This window comes from Leucoraja erinacea, chromosome 14, assembly GCF_028641065.1.
Source record: "Leucoraja erinacea ecotype New England chromosome 14, Leri_hhj_1, whole genome shotgun sequence".
NCBI classification, from domain to species: Eukaryota; Metazoa; Chordata; class Chondrichthyes; order Rajiformes; family Rajidae; genus Leucoraja; species Leucoraja erinaceus.
In genome coordinates, this window is record NC_073390.1 from 48945881 (window position 1) to 48967760 (window position 21880).

At 39.3% G+C, this 21880-nt stretch overlaps 1 protein-coding gene across 1 annotated transcript in view; it reads right to left on the reverse strand.

The window, feature by feature from the left end:
- The window catches only part of rsrc1 (arginine/serine-rich coiled-coil 1), a 272809-nt gene that overhangs the window by 35450 nt on the left and 215479 nt on the right, over window positions 1-21880 (reverse strand). The window lies entirely within an intron of this gene.

A 21880-nucleotide genomic window follows, 5' to 3' on the forward strand; every position in this document is an offset into this window, starting at 1 on the left:
CCGAATGGCCTACTCCTGCACCTAATTTCTATGTTTCTATGTTTCTAAGTGTGTACACTTACATTTACTCCATCTGTTCCTTACTCTTAGCCTTTTCTTCTATTCCAGAACTGCACGGTACTAAAGCAAGAAAGCCATGGTAGTGAAGAAATATTGTCATTTGATTTTATCGCTACAGGCACTAGGTCAGATGCTGAAATTCCATTGCACAGAGGATGATTCGGAACCTGGAACTAGATATCCTGATGCAATTGGCACAAGTACTAAGAACCTGAAAGGCAGAAAGAGTAATCAGAAGTACCAGCTCCCCAGAGGGCAAGGTTGCACATGGAGCACCATGACAATTGTTTCAATATGATGGTCTATAGGAGACATCTGAGCAGAGTAAAATGCTTGGGAATGTTGGAGAGGCTTTGTGCAATATTCAGGTCTATGGAAGAATCCAGCACCAACTTTGTGAAGGATTTTCCATGGAACTTAAAGCACAAAAACTGTGCCATGGATTACCAGACTTCAAGATCCAAGGGTAATCCAGAATGCAAAAGCAAGTCTCTCCACCTCCACCATAGACCCAGCAGAAAGCATCCAATATCTGGGTGCTCTGCTCAGCTTGTAGTCAACATTCAATGGTTCTTTAGGGAACGGGGGTTACCCTCTTTGATTATAGATGAGGCTCTCACCAGGATCTCTTCTATATCCTATAGCTCCGCTCTCACTCCCCATCCCCCGCACTCAAAACAAGGACAGGGTCCCCCTTATCCTCACCTTCCACCCCACCAACCGTCACATACAACAGATAATCCTCCAACGTTTTTGCCACATCCAACGGGATGCCACCAATGGCCACATCTTCCCATCTCCTCCCCTTTCGACTTTCGGCAGAGACCGCTCCATGGTCAATTTGTCCCTTCCCCCCCAAACCACCCCGTCCCCTGGTACTTTCCCTTGCAACCGCAGGAAATGCTACACTTGTCGCTTTACCTCCCCCCTTGATTCCATCCAAGGACCCAAGCAATCTTTCCAGGTGAGGGAGAGGTTCACCTGCACCTCCCCCCATCCTCATTTATTGCATCCGCTGCTCTAGGTGTCAACTGCTCTACATCGGTGAGACCAAGCGCAGGCTTGGCGATTGCTTTGCCCAACACCTCCGCACAGTTCGCATTAACCAACCTGATCTCCCGGTGGCTCAGCACTTCAACTCACCCTCCCATTCCGAATCTGACCTTTCTAACCTGGGCCTCCTCCATGGCCAGAGTGATTCCCACCGCAAATTGGAGGAGCAGCACCTCATATTTTGCTTGGGTAGTTTACACCCCAGCGGTATGAACATTGACTTCTCCAATTTCAGCTAGTCCTTGCCTTCTCCCCTCCTTCCCCTCCCCTTCCCAGCTCGCCCACAGCCCACTGTCTCCGCCTCTTCCTTTCTTCTTCCCCCACCTCCCCCAACCCCCACATCACTCTGAAGAAGGGTCTCGACCCGAAACGTCACTCATTCCTTCGTTCCATAGATGCCGCCTCACCCGCTGAATTTCTCCAGCATATTTGTCAACCTTCAATGGTTCTTTATTGTCACAAATGCAAATTACAGTGAAATTGTTTTGCAAAATCACAAATGTGCAGTCACCATATTTTGGTGCTGATCCCCAGAATGATCTGCTGAGCTCAGCTGCAAATACCGGCATTTAACTTTGCAGCATAAATTGACTGACCTCCATCAGGATTACAGTGTTTGTTCTTCTAATCTAATTGTTAAAAAAAAAACTTTTGTTGTATGACAGGAAACCATCCCAGGCTGCAGCCACTCATCGCTGAGATGGCACAATCCAGAACAGGCCTTTTGGAGTTCAGTCCTTGTTTGACACTGCCTTCCATGGACATCAGCAGCTCGTCCACAATTACAATTCCACAGCAATTCGAAAAATGTCAGAGTTTGTGTCAGCTTCTGTTTGACAGAAGGAAGGTACAACACGAGAATGTTCTTGAATGGGGAGTTAGGTTTCATTTTTTGGTGTGGCAATGAGATAAGATAGTCACAGACAGCCTGGCTATTAAATGACTGGTAGATTGCTTACTCCCTTCCTCTAGTCTCCTTCTCCTTGAATGCTTGCTGTACAGCTGGTGGCAAGGGCTGTGTTATTATGCTTGTGACATAATGTGGCATACAGCACATTTGACCAAGAGCACTGCAGAACTCCACCTTCCTTGGATCAGGTAACAGGCCTGTTCCGGCATGCCAATGCTATATTCTAATGCATTTTGCATGACTGCATGGTTTTTGCTGTTTACATCCTGTTAATGTGCGAGTAGCTTGCGCACTAGAATCACAGGCCATATCGTAGTTTGATTTTGTGTGACGTGGGGGCTTAAATGTGGAGTGAACGTCCTCATTAAAATGCCATATGGCACTGGTACAATCTGCATAAATTATGTACATGCCAGATCGGACACCATTTTAGAATGGAATCAGTACCAATCGTGTTCAAAAAACATAAGCTATGGAATTAAATATTGTGTCCATTGTGTTTCATGTTTAGCTTTCAGTCCACAGTAATTCTGATGGTTGTACACCTTTCCCCTGCCTGTCCATAAAATGAATCTTAATGAGGATCAATCAGCAGGTCAATAGATTAAGATCACAGTCACAGGCAGATGCTAAAGCAACCTCAGGAGGTTGACAATGTACACAGCAGGTGGCTGAGTCGGCTTAATGAGGCCATGACATGTACACTGGGGAGGCTTTCAACTTCCACAAGCCCCATCTGTACAGACTAATGCTGCTTTTACCTTATAGTTCTGACATTGTTCTCGGCTCCAAGTGTGTGCCTATGTTTTAAGGTATAAGGTGGAACTGCTTCCAGAAATCAACTAAAAATGATGGTTACTCCAGCATCCTGGTGCAGCAACGTATCAGTTTTTTTGCAGTTGTGAATGCTTAGCTTAGCTCATGCATATGATCATTCTGAAGATGTGCCATGTTGTGTTTGCACCTGAACAAATAAATGCAATTCTGCCAGCAGAACAAGGAAGTCAATTTTACCACCATAAAATGCCGATGGAAATGACCTGTTTTCCAATGACGGAATAGATGCACGAGTGAGATTGGTATATATCAGGAGCGTCTGGTCTTTTACACAGCTGAAAGTTGGCTAAGAACAGCTTACCCTAGTAGTATTTCATCTGTCGGTATGCATGTAAAAGTCACAGATCTCTACAGCACAGAAAAACGCCATTGGACCATCTCATCCATGCTAACCATCATCGACATTAATACAAATTGTCTGTCTTAACTCCATATCCTTCTGTGTCCTGCTCTTTCAAGTACCTGTCCAGATGCTTCTTAAATATTCTCCCCTTCATAAATGGGCAGCGGTGATTTGAACAGAAAGTAAATGTGCAGGTTTTAACTGGGAAACTACAGCACATGTAATTCTACAAATTAATAACCATTGAAGCACCTGGTAAATTATACCAAAGATCAGTTAGTCCATGGTTCTCCAAATCTAAGATGGGAACCTTAAAAGGTGACAGGTTAATTAATTTAATTAAATAAGGTCACGTAATTGTTTAAAATCAATTACCCACTGCATTAAATTTCAGCATGGTCTTGATTTGCTCCGTAAGTTATGAAAGGACATAGTGTACAGGTACTTTCTAATTTGATATGCCTTTTACAACTTTCATGAACCAGGTTGGCTGACTCTGCTAAAAATACATTTAAATTATAGATCACAAATATTTAATATGAAGTTTGAAAGGTAGTTCTTCTAGATTTTACACCATCAATTATTAATCATTGCAGTTGAAAAAAAATAAAACTGTTCTATTAATGGTAATACATGATGTCAGTGCCTTTAGCTTTTATGGCTGATCATGGGCTTAGGTCACTGTTACACACTCACATTGGGATAAAATATACTTCAGTATTCCTAAGTAATTGAACAAGTAAATCTGACCTTTGACCAAAGCTAATGAACTGAAATACATCTTAATATATTATCTTATCATTGGGCATAGCACTTAAGGAATTGAACTTGCAAAATGTGACCTTTTCCAAATTGAATGTCACTCCTGCAAACTTAAACAACCCCACCCTAAAACTAATCAACATAAAAGACTAACGTTTAACGATTAATTTAATATTTGGTTATGCAAAAGAGAAGTTTACAATCTCAGAGCATATTGCACTAACTAACCCATGCAATATTTTTTCAAAGCCATCAAGATATTAAAAAAACAAGATTATTTTTCAATCCGGGTGTTAAATCTGTTGATGTACTGATTGTGCTTCATGTGGGGTCAATTTCAAGCATTTACAAGCTTGTCCGATTTCTGGCCACTCAGTACCCTTCCTCACCTGGGTGCCATTTATGTTATGTTGTGGACTTTATGTGTTTGTGCTTTTTTTAAATTTTTAATTCAATTTCAATTTTATTTTTAATATGTTTTATTATTTATTTATTATTTATTATTTATTTTTATTATTTTTCTTGTGATTTTTTTTTAACGATACTGCCTGTAAGGAAAATTCATTTCGTTGTCTCAAATTGAGACAATGACAATAAATTGAATACAATACAATACAATACTAGTGGCATTAACCAAAGGTATGTATAACCAGCAAAATGTAATATGAGCAAAGCAAATTACATACATCTATAACAAAATAGGTCCACAAGTTTAAAGTGGGTCATGATTGTTATATGTATTTTTCTCCTCTCATATAATGGACAATAAAAAATTGTTGTACTCTTTGGAATAGCATTTCAGTCACTTGTCTCAAACCACCCTTGTTACAATGTGGTTTGAGGCACACCTGGATAGAAAGCTGTGGTTGCATGCATGCATCCTCTCACATCAAGCTGGCAAATCAACAGTATCATTTTGGCTTTTGCATCACAGAAATAATTCTCTGGTAGGTCCTATGAATGAGGAGGGATAAGGAAGATGATGTGTGAAGGGAATGACCAGGCAGAGGGCAAAGGAGTAGAGTGGTTGGAACATGAGCTGGCAATAGACATCTATAGTGCAGTGAAGCTGGGAGGAGTATTTTATTCGAGCCATTATAGCAGTGTTCCCATTAAAGTTCGCATGTAGACCATGTCTTCTGGATGGAAAAACTCATTTTGCAAAGGACTCTCAGACATCCACCAAACCTCATATTTGATGATATGAAATGTCAAAACTCTCTTACAGTCCATTACACCATGAAGGTTGCTTCTTTATTGCTCTCGCCTTTTTGGCAAGTGATACTTCCACGGAGTTCTTACACTTCGTCCCAACTTGCCCACACCGACCAACACCTACCTACACTACACCCATCCACACTAGTCTTTATTGGGCCACTATACTATCTACCCAATATAATCGAGGCTTGAATGTCTATTTCACTTGCATAAACAGGCCCTCGTATTTCTGACCACCATTTAATATGGTCATGTCATGATTTTCTGGGTTTAGAAATGATAACCATTTTTTTAAGTAAACGAAATGTGCATTGATCGGTCAATTCATTTCCTAATGAATGGACAGATGAAGTAAACTAAGCCATAGGTCAAACATAAGAAAGTGATAATTATAAGGCAGCACAAATTGAACCACGCTCAATTTATATTAACATCCAGGTAATAACATATCAACAGGATAATGTGTGTAAGATATGCATATGATAAAACTAATACTCTAAATTTTGTAATGTTCAATGGTCTTTCAATAAAATATTTTAAATTAAAAAGAGTTTTGTCAGGCCATATATACGCATAAACATTATTTTTGCTCTTGATTTCTACGACCACTTTGTATCCTGGCTGAATCTAAATTTCGCAGAAATTATTTATACTCTTGTCAGATACGTAAAAGTTTGGGGGAAAATGAACTGAAACGAAAATACCCATCTGTCAGAAAAGAGCACTATATTTTAGCATGATTTAATATTTATAATACAGTAAAATCATAATTTATTTCTGAAATGCTAGGATATGCATTGGAAGTGGCCATCAGTAACATCACTCCCTGGTTAAATCATGTTTCCCTCATTAAATAAAAATTATACCAAACATTTCAACCTATTGTATCCCACATTTATGTAACATGTGTTTTGAGATTTGCTAACTAAAAAACAGAACAGATGGCCACGAGTTTGCCACAAGGATGTAACACAATCTCCGGGTTCTGAAGAATGTCATAAACCACAAGAGTAAAGTGGTCATGAGAGCCTTACATCTTGGAGCACACATTAAAAAAAATAACATCATAAAGTAGTCATATATTTGATTTCATTTAACGTAGCAAGTTATTTGGCTGCACCATCCCCAGCAATTGTGACATGGATTCTGTTCAAGTTAAAAGTATATTCATATCATCTAAATTTTGTGGACAATTTCAGTAACCTTGAGGTCATAGAGATTATATTAATTGCATTTGTACAGTTCAAATGAACATAAATAAAAGATTAGAAACCAAACCTTGGTGTGTTGTAAATTATATTATTTGCATATTTATTAATATTAATGTCCATATTTTCCCTTAGCACAAAACACTCTGGCACACAGACACGGGAATATTTTGGGAGTTTTGCTGTGTTCTCAATATTTTAGAACACTACTTGATTATCACTGTTAACCATTTCCATCTCAAAAATAGCGATTAACTTAAGCCAAAAAAATAATTTAAATCACCTGTTAAATTCTACTTTATAGTAGATTAATTAAGTATCCAAGCGCACAAAAGTCAGATTTACAGCACAATTTAATTTCATAAGCCGTCCGACCCAAGAGAAGGACAGCTTCTATTTTAATCATTTAAATAACAAATTGAATCTTAAAATAATTTATCGGCGAAGTTCAGTAAGAATTCATTATTGAAGGCACTCCTGAAATATATTTCATAACTGAAGTTTAGTTGAAATAATGTCGAAATGAGAGGAATATACTTTATGAGAAAAAACTGTTTACCAGATCATTAATCACCAGGCATGTTTACTAAAGGATACAAAATGCTGGAGTAACTCAGCGGGTCAGTCAGCATCTCTGGAGAACATGGATTGGTGACGTTTGAAATCACGACCCTTCTTTAGACTGATTGTAGTGGGGGATAAGAAAGCTGGGAAAGGGGAGAGGCAGGACAAAGCCCTGACAGGAAATAGATCAACATGGACAGGGTTTTCTTTGATGGGTAGATGATTGGATCAAAGGCCGGAGAAAGAAAGGAAGGAAGAAAGGAAGGAAGGAATAGAAGGGAGGAAGGAAAGAATGAAGGAAGGGATGAAGGGAGGAAGGAAGGAAGGAAGGGGGGAAGGAGGGAAGGAAGAAAGAAAAAGGAAGGAAGGGCGGAGTGAGACAGGTTTGAAGAGTTGCGTATTGTAAACCAGAGGGAAGAAATCAACGGTGGTGTTGGGGTGAGAAAAAGATAGGAGTCCAGGTGTGGCAAAGGGGAAGGAAAGGATGGGTGAAGGTGGAAAGGGGGGGTAAAAGAGAGAGGGGTTTGGGGAAGCAAGAGGGAGGGTTGTGAGAGGTTACCTAAAATCGGCAAATTCAATGTTCTTACTTTTGGGTTTTGAGCAACCCGTGCATAAAATGAGGCGCTGTTGCTCCAGTTTGTGTATGGACTCACTCTGGAAATACTATATTTACTCTGAATGTATTTGTGCCGTTTGAATACTAGCATGGTAACGAGTACATTACACAACATTTCAAGCCACAAAATACACCATGCAAAACCCATTCATAAGACACAAATCTAAGGTTGAGAGTCTCTAAAATGGCAGGGAGCACATGCATGTTCATTGGATTATCAATGAGGGAGGACATGGTTCTGGAACAATGATTGGATCCCATGCTCAGTTAATAGGTAGGCTAATGCCTTCTGAAGTTCTCTCTGCAATACTAAATTCAATTGGCAATGATTGTACAAGTATGCAAGAAGTGTTAAAAAAATTCTGGCATAGATTTAACCCCCCCCCCCCCAAAAAAGAAAATAGTATATGCTGAAAATCTCGAATTGAAAAAAAACCCAGCTGGAATAACTCAGGCAGGAAACTTTGAAACACAATTAATATTTCAGGCTAGAGACCCTTGACCAGAACTTGGAAAGAGATAAAAAGGGGTGGGAGAAAATATTCCAAATGCATTGAACTGCATTAAAGTAAAACTAAAGAAGTCACTGTCTCCATCTCAGATGCTGCCTCTCACTAACCCGTTCCCTATCTTTACATCTCTTAAAGTTACCTGATATTTTATTATAATATTGACTGGATTCTTCTCCACAATTTCCGATGGACCTGATCAACATGTCCCGTCTTTTCTGGTTTTATTTTAGCTTTCCCACTCCAGGTGCAATGCCTGAAAAGGCTAACTCCACCCCTCTCTTGATAGATGAATCAATTCAGTTATACTTTATTGTCACATTCGTTGTTTTATTCGTAAAACATTCAAAGTACGCAAAAGTTCGCTGTGCATCTATCGACGACAAAGTTACAAAAGTAGTCATTAGAGTTCTTTGCTCTCGACGGATGAGGACGGACCGTGCTATCACCGGGGGGGAACAAGGAACCCAAGGGAGGGGGGGGGGGGGGGCATGGGGGGGTGGGGGAGAACAAAGGGAGGCCTGGCAGCGTGGATACTTTGTAACTTTGTAAGCGGCCTTTGTGTGGCGACTATTTACATACATTGGGTGCGCAAGCAAAGAATTTCACTGTGACTTGTAACATGTGACAATAAAGTATTCATTCAATAATATGAAAAACTACAGAAATATTTAATCAAAACAAATTAATTGTGCTGTGATGGATGTACTCAAATGAAACATATTACATTATTATTATTAAAAAAATTATAAATTTCTCCAGATCAATGATTCTTAACAGCAAGAAACTTCAATATTTTAAAAGTGTGCTATTTAAGAAATAATTGTATTTAAATTAATTAAATGTAGTGGGGATCTTTTTCATCTTCTCTGTCTGCACAGCAAACATAAACAAGATTTTCAATATAATTTGGCTATGGCTTGTCATGGATCTATACAACAAAAGCAAATACAATTGACAAGGTGCTCCAATGGTTGTTGGTTATTCAGTTCATTCAAGATCCCCACGATTCATTCATGACTGCACATTCTGTTTACACATTGTTTGTGAGATCAAGATTGAATGCTAATCGCTCATTAGTTACTATACTGGTAAACCTATTATGATGTCGCCTATATGGGGATTTACCTTTTGAGCGTGTAGATGCAAAATAATTGACATTACTGTTGGGGAAATAAATGATTGTGAGGATGAGTATCACCATGTTTATCCAGTACATGTGAAGTTTGTGCCACTCAAAAAATGTAGGGCATACTCAATCCACTAAAATGTCATCCATTTACTTTCAGACATAGGCTGTAATGGAAGATGTCTACAATGATCCAAGATACTGAATATTGGGCAATATATAGTTATGATTGGAGGCCAATTGCTACAGCTTCGGAGCATTACTTTAGAATCTCTCTCGGAGAAGAAGCCTAGGTTAGAACTACTCGTTTTCCCCCACCATAAGATCAGACATGGGGTGTTTTCTCAAGATTGCTCAGTGTTTAGATCCATGCACAACTCCTCAGATAATTACATAACTTATAACATGGCAGATCTTGGACCATATTCATGCTTGGCCAGCACCTAGCAAATGATCATCATGCCATTTAAGTGTAAAACATTGCCCATCCTCAACAAGATAACCTACCTTTCATATTCTGCAGCATTAACAAACCCTAAATAATCTTATTAACTGTGGAGGGAGTGGGCAGGTCGCCACTGGTCAGAATGTTTACTTTTCCAGACAAATGGGTCACAGCAAATCACAAGCCATACATTCTTCAACAAGTGATTTTCCTCTGATCCTCGTTCCACAAGATTGTATTGAAACATGCTTTACCTATCTCGATGAGTTCAACTCCAATAACATTTAATTAGAATACATGAGTGGCACCCCATTCACCATCAAACTTCCACATCCATGGCACTGTGGTTGCAGTTGCATCATATCTGCATGATGTACTGCTTTCAAATGGACTCACAATCATAGAGTCATACAGTGTGGAAACAGGCCCTTCGGCCCAACTTGCCCACACCGACCAAAAGATCCCATCGACACTAGTCCCACCTGTCTATGTTTGACCCATAACTCTCTAATCCTATCTTTTCCATGTACATGTCTAAGTCTTTCTTAAACATTGTAATAGTACCTGCCTCAACCACTTCCTCTGGCAGATTGTTCCATACATCCACCCCCCTTTGTGTAAAAAAGTTACCCCTCAGGTTCCTATTAAATCTTTCCCCTCCTCATTGCAAATCTATGTCCTTCTACATACTCCTTCAACTAAGTGCAGGTTCTTTGACAAGGTTTCCCAAAATTTACAATGTCAGCTACTTAGACAACAAAGGGAATAATATTACCTGCAACTTTACTTGCAAGTTATCAGTGCCCCTGGATTGATTCTCTTTCTCACATGCTTGTGGGAGCAGGTGTTCACACGTGGATTAATGGGGGACAATTGTTCTTCTTCTTCTTCTTCTTTGGAGTTTTACGGCAGCCGGCATCCACAATGTTGCATTGCTGCCACCTTCTGGCTTCACTCCACAGTCCTCATGTCTTTACTTTATATCCTTTTTATAAGGCCAGAGGCCCTCAAGAAATTAAACAACAAATTTACTCCTTTTCCTTCCCCTCCATACTCCAGAATGTTCTTTTCTGATATATCTGTCATTCCAATTTTCTTCATTTCATTGATCAAAACTCTTCTTTCTGTTGCATATCTTCTACATGCAACTAGAGCATGCTGAACTGTTTCCGGCTGATGGCATTCCTCACATCCCAGTAGGGTGTTTTCCCAACATTTTTAATGTGCTGTTCAGGTGGGGGTTCAATTGTTGGCCCAGACACACGTTTTCAAAGAGAGGGTAGCCATGATCCCATTGAATGGTGGTGCTGGCTCCAAGGGCTGAATGACCTACTCCTGTACCTATTGTCTATTGGTATGCCTTCCAATTCTGCATTGCCTATTACTTAATTTTGGGCCTGTGGCTTATGTCACTGTGAATTGAGAATACTTGCACAGCATGCAGAGATGGTACAGTTGTAAACAATGAATGAGAATTAGCTAAGAGCAACTATTGCACAAGAATTGACAAGTGCAAGAGGCTCATACTTGACTTAAATCGAGTGAAGTGAAAGACTACAACAGTAATAGCAGAAGCTAAGCTTTACACGAGGGAGATGTGGGACCCATGGGAGAATATTGATTGGTGAAGATCAGACAAACCTTTCCAGCAATTAATTTGATTACTTTTAAATTAGAATATAGTTAGTTATTTGCTTAGCTGCAGACAATGATATATTAGTTAAATAATTGTTAAAATTAACTGCACTTCTCAGCCTTCTTTTCTTTAATCCTTGCAAAATAGTGTTTTTATGGTGGACATTAACAGAACAGTCAAAAATCAGCCTGAGAGCAGAGAGCTTCAAAATTATATTAGCGATGCAATTAAATTGTTATCATTTTGGGTTTACCGACAACAGAGTAAATTAAATGCAGAACATTTATGACACATGCTATTAATTACAATCCAATTGGCTAAGTGAGATAATCTATATTGATGGCATTCGATTTTTTTTTAAATCTTGCTGTTACTATTATTTTAATTTGAAAAAAAAATGTTTTTATAAGTCAGCAAATTACAGCTTTTCATGTAATTAATTTGTCATGTTACAACTCACTTCCCTCTCCTTGATAAAGAAGTATTTCTAATGCGTGCACTTACCACAGCATGACTATGGTCAATGCTTTTCTTTATGACACTAACCCTATTAGACAGTGGCTGTACTCATTCACATTTCCAGGCCACGTGGGCTTTAATTTCAAGCGCATTCAACTGATGTTGCAAACCATGTGCCACATGACTTGTTCATATAAATAGAGCAAATTAAACTGTCTCCACAGATACCCTATCACATTTGTACCCCAAATCGGCTATTTAACACGTGGAAAAGGCACCACATTATCTGCCTGGAAAGGTCAACCTCTGAATATTAGATTCTGCCAGAGTTCTCTCTTGTACTCAAGCAAAGGGAAACACTTAATCACCCCAGCCTTTTCAAGAAAATATCAACTTAAAATTTGCCATGATGAAAAATCAATAAAGCTGTAATTGCTTGGCTTATCATCATGTGGAGGACAAATTGGGAAGTGAAGCTTGGTGTCGACACAGATTTCCTTGCAACACTGACAGTTTCAGGATCACTGGTTTGGAAAAGGGAAAGGTCTCCAAGTGATAATTAAATCTTCTCATGCTGATTTTCTGCCAAATTTATTTCCCAAGAGCGCATAACCCTGATTTGCTGGTTACAAACCAGGCATAACTAATCAATCCACCACAGATGCACAACCTCCCCCTTTGTAAACATCAATTTAAAAGATAAAAGGAGCCATAAAAATATTAAGTGGAAGTTTCTCCACAATTTTGTTGAGGGTTATTGCAGAAATATGCAGCAAACATATTTCTGCTTGAATTTCTTTGTTCATTTTGTAAAGGTTTCCAGACGTCTTGTGCGGCGCAATTCACTTACATAAAACCTTTCGATAAATGCGCCAAATATATTTGGTTGCCATTTTAATCATTAGAACAAAAGTACTCTCAACATTAATTCCTTTTAAAGCATAATGTTGTATAGAAAGTCGAACTTTTAAAAACCTTGTTTCACGTGGAACTGGGAAATGAGCACATAATTTAATCGGAAAAGACCATGTTTTATCATTGTGCCATTAGGGGGTGATACTGAGCAGCAATGGATTTTTGCAATGAGAGGAACCTGATGGGCGATTTGCTTTGGATTGCTCCAGTTCACCTCCTCATAATATATGGTTCACCATTTGTTAGATTTACCTTTTGCTTCTATGCTGAGGAAATTGGAGGGAAAGGAGTAGCAAAAAGAATAAAAAATACAATTTCGAAACTGGTACCCATTTGCTGTAATTCTTCGAGGGTTCAGACATACCCACAGAGGAATTGTCAGGATGAAAGTAATTCTAATATTTGTACTGTTAGTTGATATACTTCAACTAATTCTTTCATAGTAAATGACAGACAGCTGATAACTTACAATATGGTTGATGCTGGTCAAGTGCTACATTCAGTATTCCACAAAGGTACAGAATTTGCATGCTAATTTATTCAGATGCAGATAACTCAAAATCAGCCACTATACTTGAACTCCAGGCAGATTGAGACTCAATCTAAATTGTAGGTCTCTGTCCCAAAGGGCTCGGAGCTGGGGGGCTTCTGGTCATTAACCGATGCTGACCATCACTTGTAAATGCTACATGACTAAATACATTGCATTATTTACAAATGTGGGGGTGTTTCACTTCTGCGGAGAAGTAGGACCTGTCAAAAAATTAAATTGTGCAGAAACATGTCTGTGGAAGTAAAATCCTTAACAGTGGTTGCATTTACCATGCTTGTACTGTTAATTTTACTTTCACCTTGTTTTTAAAATTTTTATTTTTCCAACCCTGTGCCCAAGTGAAGGAGAAGAAAAAAAAACTGAATGACAGTATAAGCAGATCAGACAATCGTAGAATCGCCAAGCCACCAGCTCCAACAATCATCAGCAATATAAACTGATGATAGTACAAGTCGACAGGTACAAGGACAAAGGGTTTAAAAGCAAATTTGACACCCTTTTCAATAATAAACGGGGCATTAATCAGCATGAGGTCTCCACACTAGAATAGAAAACTGAAATCTGCACTACAGCCATTAGTAGATAGCGCAGGCACTTGCAGTATCACTCTCAAGGTCGAATGACATTCTTAGAATGCAAGACCCTATTAGGTACTTGTAGCTGCTAGTCAACTAATTGGAATATGTAATATTCATACACATATATTTATATATAAAACAAAAGCAATTTTATAGTTTTCTATAATTGCTATAAAATTATCCAATTGCCAGGGACACTGAAAATTCAAAGGCACAGCAAAATAATAAAGCTCAGAAATGCATTTAAAAGGGACCGTGTTGACACATGTCAGTTACTTTATACACTGAATTATTTTTTTAAGGATGTTTACTTATTATAGAAGCATACATGTGCAGTAACTAGCGTAAATTGTTGCCAGTAAGAACTTCTCACCCGTTTTTAAGGCAGCACGATATTGTTAAATTGCATGTGTGGAGAAATGTTTTACTCGGCAGGTCAAATGCCACACTTTCCGGGGCAATGACTACTTTTGAGACTGGCACTTGCTGCATCTGATAAGATTCAGATTAGTTTATAGCCATGTGCAACAGATTAGTTAATTGCCATGAGAAATTAAATTTCTTGATTGCATTAGGCTCATGGAGGAAACAGCATATGTGGTAATAGAGATATGACAATAAATAAGATGGATACCCAAAGAACAGAACGGTGCAAAATTGTAAGTGCAAAAGTGTAAAAACATACTATAATTAACTATTTAAAATATTTATTATAAATTCAAAATATTTCAAAACGGGTCTTGACGATGTACTAATATGGCAGTAATGCAGAATGAAATATTATTTTACGTCGATAAGTACTATAAAACCCAATAAAACCCACCGAACCCCATTATTTGGCCTCGCTGTCCTCATTTGCTGTAAAGCATGACAAACAGCTTATTATGAAAAAAAAAATTTAGATTAACCACCTAAATATGATGGGACGCCAGGCACTTTCTATTTTGCAAATCTATTGTACATAACTAATGATTTTCCAAAAGAATATACATAACGTAAAATGCATGCAACTTCTCTACATTTTAGCTGATAAACTTGCTTTTTATCAACAGTTCTCGAAATTTTCATGCGTCCTTCAGCTGGCAGTGAGGACTGTGGTAATTAAAAGATTTAAAGCAGCACAAACCCCTAGCCTCTAATCTAATGCCTGGGTCAGTCGCTTGTAGATTCTAATTTGTCCTCTATTTGTATTCATGACAGGATGGTTCTGAATATTTAACAGCAAACCAGTATTTTGTAGGGCTTAGAGGTCAAATAATTTGATTTTCAAGCAGATTATAGTTAACACTTTGTCCAGTCATTCATTTGTTTGTTACACAGATAGACAGACAACAGTTTAGTTAGAGGTACCGCAGCAACAATGCACTGCATTTTCAACAGCAAAGACAGAAGGAAATAGGTAAATCATAAATTATTTTTTTTATCAACTTAATATTCCAGAACAAAAATGTTCCTAATTTAAAGTCCTTTGGTATTTAAATTACACTGTATGCTGCTTTAGAGGAAAAAATGGTATTTATAGGCAGCCAAGGAACAAAAACCATTTGAAATCGACTAAAACCATTCTAAGATTCTGAAGAAGGTTAGATTCTTAGATGGAGACATTCTCCCGGTTCTCAGGTAACAGATCCTACATGGAAAGTTGGATTGGATCTCCACTGTCCATCAAAAATAGGTGGTCTGCATCCACTGGGATTTCAACATCGAGCTGCAGATCAAAAACTCCAGGAACATTTTTTTTGTTAAAATGCTTTTTAACTCCGTGTATTGTTGGGTTAAAATATTGTAGACAATTTACCAGATGGCTCATGTTTTTAATGGTTTCTATTTTGAGTTGTCATAACTCATGTTTAGTTCTGACAGTCCAACTAGTTCTTCCATCCCAATCAATTGAACAACTCATTCTATCTCTTTGTGTATTTTTTATCTCCCCCTCAAATCTGTCAAAGTTATTTCTTGTCTGCAATATTCAGTGCATTTTTTTGTAGACAACTGTATGCACAATATATAAATATATGTGTCACTGTGACAAAAACAAAATAATGCCGTTTATTTTTTAAAGAGTTGCCAGAATGCCATCCGAGTCACAAAAAAGCACTGTTAATATCTGCCATTTATGTAGGAAGGAGGAAGATTGATATTGCTACTTTCATTTTCCAACAGGTAATGCTGCTTTTCTGGTGGTTATTGTGCACTATGCACATTAGGTCTTTATATTTGTCAATTATTTTGGATTTGTGATTGCTTTGCAATTCTCTCTTGCTTTGGCTTGGCCTTTTTAAAATTCCAATTCGGCCTTCAGTGTCTCTGTTCAACATGTCCTTCCTTCTGCGACAGGGTCCCAAGTGTGTTCTGTGTCACCACGATTCCGTGAGATGTGAGGCCAGCTATATTTTCATCCACGGCGCAATCAGCCACAAGGAAACACCTGCACGGAATGAGTGGCCGATCAACTGAAACCAAGGAAGAACGGAGCCTCAAATGCCTGCTGGACATTCAGGGTGGTGGGGGCTGGATCATGGGTTGCACAGACAAGTTCCAGATGGCTGTGAATTCTTTTGAAACACCACTCACTAAAAGTTTTCTCAGAACAAATAGCCAAGAGTCGTTGGTATATCCACCAAATACCAATATAAATCATCGGATAGAGCAATATTGTACATGTTAGTTTTGAGATAAATATTGGCTAAAATAAAAATGAAACTCTGCTTCTTAATTATTAGCTCAGGAACCTTCAGATCCATCGAAGGGGAAAGAGAATGTTAAAGGGCGTGTCCCACTTAGCCGATTTTTTCGGTGACTACAGGTGACCATGTCGTCACATGGTCGCGGAGTAACGCCTGTATGGTCGTCCCAAGTCGCCTAAAGAGTCGTAACTTTTTTCTTGTCGTCGCTGGATTTTGAAATGTTCAAAACCTTTCGGCGACTGTGGGCTTGACGTAGCTTGGCTTCTCCTGTCGTAGGTGCTGTCGTAGATGTCGCCAGGATGACGCAGGTTGTTGCCAGGTGACGTACGTTGTCGCCGGGTGATGATCTTGGTGAATTCCATTGGCGACTACCTACGTCAACCGGCGACAGGTACCAGCGATGGAGTTGTCTTCAGTTGTCGCTGACAGGGTGTAGCTTGTCGCTGGTGAACGTAGGTTGACTTCGGTTGTTGCCTGTGTGGTTGTAGGATGTCGTAGGTGGGACAGGCCCTTTACTTTCTCTTGTAGGAAAGAACTGCAGATGCTGGTTTAATCCAAAGATAGATGCATAGAAACATAGAAAATAGGTGCAGGAGAGGGTCATTAGGCACTTCGAGTCAGCACCGCCATTCATTGTGATCATGGCTGATCGTCCCCTATCAATAACCCGTGCCTGCCTTCTCCCCATATCCCTTGACTCCACTAGCCCCTCGAGCTCTATCTAACTCTCTCTTAAATCCATTCAGTGATTTGGCCTCTACTGCCCTCTGTGGCAGGGAATTCCACAGATTCACAACTCTCTGGGTGAAAAAGTTTTTTCTCACCTCAGTTTTAAATGACCTCCCCTTTATTCTAAGAGTGTGGCCCCCTGGTTCTGGACTCGCCCAACATTGGGAACATTTTTCCTGCATCTAGCTTGCCCAGTCCTTTTATAATTTTATATGTTTCTATAAGATCCCCCTCATCCTTCTAAACTCCAGTGAATACAAGCCTAGTCTTTTCAATCTTTCCTCATATGACAGCCCCGCCATCCCAGAGATCAATCTCGTGAACCTACGCTGCACTGCCTCAATCACAAGGATGTTCTTCCTCAAATTAGGAGACGAAATGCTGGAGTAACTCAGCGGGACAGGCAGCATCTCTGGAGAGAAGGAATGGGTGGTATTTCGGGTCGAGACCCTTTTTCAGACTTGAGTCAGGGGAGAGAGAGAGATACAGAGAACAGTGAGAGAGGGTGTTGCAGAACTTGTCGGAGAGAGGAGGTGAACTTCAAAGTCGACATACCTTGTGGAGATATTGCAGTGGAATTCTTTCTCTAATCTGTGTGGCCAACCCTGTTCACTTTATCTAACAAACCAATGCCAGGTAAACTCATGCTCAGAATTTTCATTAAATTGTGACATTATCATGCATGTGGAAAGTGCAAAACAGAAAGTCATTGAGCAACAATTAGAGGAAGATTATTTCAATTTAAATACAAAACAGAAAATGCTGATCTAATATTTAGGTTATCAACCTGAAACTTTCTCCACAGCTGTTGCCTAACAGGCTGAATATCACCACAATTTTGTTTTTATATCAGATTTTTATGGTCTGCAGAATTTTTGCAATTTGTACCTCGACTTCAATTTTTGTAAAAATTGGAAAAAAAAAGACTCCTTTTAAACTTACCTGGTACACTGGGAAATTTATTACAAAACTGTAATATCTCTTTTAAAAAATGCATTATAAATGTATTGAGGTATTAGTGTGAACGATAGGCAACAGTCTGGAAACTTTGCTAATCCGGCATGAACAAAGTTTTGGCAATGCTAGATTATAGTAATTTTAATGTATTCTATTTTCACTGAAGTAAGTTTAATTTCAAATAATGGTCAGTCTAGTGGTGAGGTCCACAGTCTTCCTTCAAGCACTGCCTTCAGATCGCTTACACCCACACATACCTTTCATGTCTCCGAAAGTTGGCTAGAATTGTCATAGAGTTTCTCCATTCTAAACTGTAGGGTTGAAAGGAGGACGCATGCAATGATCATCTCAGGCTACCTCTTTACCGATGAAAATTTTGAGAAGGAAATTGAGACTGGTCTGTCAAGATGTATTGAACAATTTGCGAAATACTTTCAAGGCATGTATTTTCAAACAAATGTCAGTCCTTTCATTGGAAGTGAAACGGTTCGATATTGTGAAGATGCCAGAAGTATTTCCAAATAAAATTGATTTTGACAGAGATGCATCTTACAGCAAACAATGAGAAATTGTATTACGTGAAGGTCGGAGATGGTTTTCCGTGAAGTTCGGAGAGAAACAGCAGCCAGAGTATTGGCTGGAAGTAGGTGAGTCAAAGGGAGAGAAGATTAAAAAAGAGCGCCATAGGCCCAGGTTCGAGTAATTTACAAATTAGCCCTAAAGCAGTTGATTAGGTAACAGTGCAGCTGCAGAGGAGCGGCCATGTTGGGAGCGGCCTTGTGGAGGTGAAGTGCCTTGGTGAGTAAAGTGTGAGTCTTTGCCTTGAGAGTCTTCGGCAAGGATGCTCCACTTGATCGAAATTTGTGATTTTTGTCCACTGAAGAAATGGCAGGCAAGTTGGTGCAGTGTGTTTCCTGCAGGATGTGGGAAGTCAGGGACACCGCTGGAACTTCTGGAAACGACACCTGCAGAAATTATGTCCAGGTGCAGCTCCTGAATGAACATGTTGGGGAACAGGAGCAGCCGTTGGATGACCCCAGGGCCATCCGGGAAAACGAGAGTTTCCTGGACAGGACCTACAGTGAGTTTGTCACGCCAAGGATACAGGAAGAGCGAAGATGGGTGACTGTGAGAAAGGGGAGTAAACATGGAGTGCAGGTGGCTGTGCCTAATGAAAACAGGTCTTGGGAGCTGTCGGGACAGACGACACTTCCAGTCCGAGCGGCGGACAGGTCGGTGACTCCAATCCTAGCTATGAGACTCGACCGGCGAGACTGACTTCGGGCAGAGCCATAGTGGTGGGTGACTCCATTGTCTGAGATGCGGACAGGGGATTCTGCGGCGGCGGGCGAGACTCGAGGATGGTCTGTTGCCTCACTGGTGCCAGGGTTCAAGATGTCATTGACCAACTTCAGAACATCCTCGAGAGGGAAGGTAAACAGCTGGAAATAGCTGTGCACGTGGGAATTAACGACGTTGGGAAGAAGCTGGTTCTGTTTTATCAGATATCCATAACTTGATTTTGTCTATTTGTCCAAAAATATACAAATATCATTCAATTTGATATCTATACCTCCACTGTATTGCAATGAATGGCATCAAAAGTATATAAAACTGTTGAGTAAGATCAGTTACCAAAAGTGAGAGAGAGAGAGTGATGGAAAGTAGCTCTGCCATTCATACAAACTAACGTTATGTGCTTATATCAAAGCTATGTATTTAGTTTAGTTTTAGTTTAGTTTATTATTGTCACGTGCATCGAAGTACAGTGAACATTTTTTAATCCCTTATAATCTATGCATGTTGATCCTGATGACAGGCCAATAATGTGATATTTTACCAAAGACCTATTGAAACCCCATTTATTTCACATCAACGACATTTTCTTCAATCTCGATAGATCTGTTGACTTTGATGGTGATAGCTTGCTGAGCAGCAAGTTGCCTGCATTTACCATTTAGCTGTGTATTATAAAAATCACACATGATCTGTGAGATTAACATAATGAGAACTTGCCAAAATATAGTTGATGTAGATTAATTGGGCTTGCCAAAAGAAACTGGCCAAATTTTCAGTGGGAGGGCCTTATACACCAGCAAGTTTTAACCAGGAAGCCTACAATGCAACTGGCATCATATGCAGGGTTCAGAACAATCCCTCTTCCCAAAGTTGCTGAGAAAATCTTTGCATGCCCCCTGGGCCAGAGGTTTAGGATAGTTCTAAAACTGAAATAAAACTATTATGTTTAAAAATACTTAGATCTATTAATGTTAAGGAAATCAAAATGAATGAATACTCAATCCCTCACAACAGTTTATTCCTTTGAAATCAATAGAGAATGGCACCTTCCACTAGTTCCAGTGGATTTTCCGCTGCAAGTAATGAATTTTCAAACACTACTCGAACTTCAGTGTCGGAATGTAATAGGCAAAAGACAAAAGAATGAATAGCCATCAGTAGGTATGAATAGTCATTGCGTGCACATGCATGCATTGAAATCTGAAACATATGCTATTTATGCAGGAACTGTCAATTGTTCTGAGTAAATCAGTCAACATTTCTCTGCAAAAATCTGGCCAATTATTAGCAAATAATCTGGATCTGGAGTTAAATAATTGCCAAGGCTAAGCACATAATTGAAGCTCAGTTCCTTTTCGGGTCCAGACAAAAATTGAGGCCAACTGTCAGGCAGTACATAAAGCCAACTCTTGCAACTTGTCAGAGAGACCAAGAACGTTCTGTGCACATTACATGATTTAAAATGAGGAATATGAAATACATATTTTGTTCAAACAAATAGTTTAAGGCTGCATTCTCAAATTTCAGCAAATTATATTTTCTTGGAACCGAGCAACATCTGTAAATTCCATATATTTTATAAGTTTTGTTTTAAATCCATATCTGAAGTGCCGCAGGATCAATTTCAGGCAAATTATCCTCTTCTAGATGGACTCTAAAAGCAAGCAGTCAGCACGCAGATATCTACAATGATTCTGGCTGTGGAGCAGCTGTTCATTCAAAAAATATTTTCAACAAAGACAATATGTGAGAAAGTAAGTTTAAGGAAACACACATCATAAACCTATCTTTCATGTACTATACTTATGACAAATATTTTTCAAAGTAAATGCATTACGTTAGGGATCTGTGCTTGTATGTCAGTTGTTTCTGATATATATCAATGACTTGGACATAAATGTAGATGGATTAGTTGATAGGTTTGCAGACAACACCAGAATAGGTGGATTTGTAGAGGAAGGTTGTCAAAGCTAACAATACCCTTCCAAGCTCTCCCACAAGCCTACTATCTCCACCTCCTGCTTTCTTCCCCCCCCACGCCCCCGACACCAGTCTCTCAACCCGAAACGTCGCCTGTTCCTTCTCTCCATAGATGCTGTTCTCACCTACTGAGTTTGTCCAGCATTTTTGTCTACCCACTGGGATCAAGATCAGTTAATGACATGGGTGGAGAAATGGCAAATTAGAGTTTAATCCTATCAAGTGCGAGGTGTTGCACTTTGGGAGGTCAAATGCAAGGGAAAAGTATTGAGTTTATGGCAAGACTCTAAACAGCATTAATGTACAGTTGGACCTTAGAATCTAGTGCAAGGCCCTTCAAAATGGAAAGGCAGGTAGATAGATTGATAAATAAGGTGTATGGTATGGTTGCCTTCATTGAGTATAAGCGTCAGGAATTTTAAAGGAGATGTGC